Raw genomic sequence first — 1224 nt, forward strand, 5'->3', positions numbered from 1 at the left:
TAGAATTTAGATTAAAGCCCAGATTTTATAACCTTTAATTTGTTTTAGTCAAATAGTAGTTAAAGAAAATTTGAATTAAGTGCTAAAAAATAGTTCTTATGGGATCGACAATCCGGACTCTTAGGTCCACTTTTACTTGTTACGGATCGTACACTTGCGAAACAAAATTTTACAACAACGATGCATATGCTTAAAGCCATTTAATCATCATTATAAACAGTATTGGAGTTGCACTAGATAATGAGTGAATGTCAGCTGATTTATGGTTTCTTGTTTGTTTCTTTGCAGCTAGAATTTTTCATTTTAATTCCTAAGTTCTAAAATCGCTGTGTATGCATTCTACTCTTTTTAAAGCAATTTCCTAGTCTAAAAGGTTTGGCAGTCTTATATTTTTTTACTTGAATCTGCCATTGCCATTATGGAAATACGTGATGATACATGGGAAGCGATCAAGAAAGCTTGGGAATAAAAAGACATCATTGAGGTCACAAAGTAAGAATTGGAATTCCTTTTAGATGGAGAACATTACGAGAGGAGAAGAAACTACAGACCTCAATACTTTACTGAGAATTTTGAGGAAACCAAGAAACATAGAGATTAGTATCACTACACTCGTGAAGAACTCTCACCCTTGTGGCATGATAGATTAAATTTCTTGTTTGTGATGGATGGAACACTACGACTTCATTATAATTCACCTTTTTTTGATGGAGTGGTGGACGGTACAGAAGACGTACTCATCACACCATTCACTTGTGGTGGAACTGGTTCTGGTGATGCTATTGTGGCTGGAATCATGAGGAAGATAACTACCTACCCCGAGATGTATGCAAATGAAGATATTCTTGTGAGGCAGCTTCGGCTAATATCCCAGTGGACGATTGGTGTTGTACGGGGTTTTCCTACAAAGGTGCTAGACAAAATCTGAAAGAACAGGCCTAAGTGTCGTCTATGTGGTAAATTATAGAGAAGCCAAATATTTAAACATAGTGCCGACGTTTCCATTCAATAAAGGGTTTTTTATGCGCTTTACAGTGTTAAATGTGAGATATCGAGGAAGATTTATAAGAATTCACAGCATTTTATCTTTGCCGTTGATTTTCCACTTAAAAGATTTTGCATTTACCCTTGCCTTGTTTTCTCTATATCGGCAGTATTGTGTTTCACATTTTGATATGTCCTGGATCCTATAAAATTAGAATTGAAGGAAGACTACATCTTTTG

At 35.5% G+C, this 1224-nt stretch overlaps 1 pseudogene; it reads left to right on the forward strand.

Moving 5' to 3' along the window:
• Positions 1-288: 288 nt before the first annotated feature.
• On the forward strand, positions 289-960 carry LOC111385080 (annotated as a pseudogene).
• Positions 961-1224: the final 264 nt, after the last annotated feature.

The sequence above is a fragment of the Olea europaea genome, unplaced genomic scaffold (assembly GCF_002742605.1).
Source record: "Olea europaea var. sylvestris unplaced genomic scaffold, O_europaea_v1 scaffold30836, whole genome shotgun sequence".
Lineage (NCBI taxonomy): Eukaryota > Viridiplantae > Streptophyta > Magnoliopsida > Lamiales > Oleaceae > Olea > Olea europaea.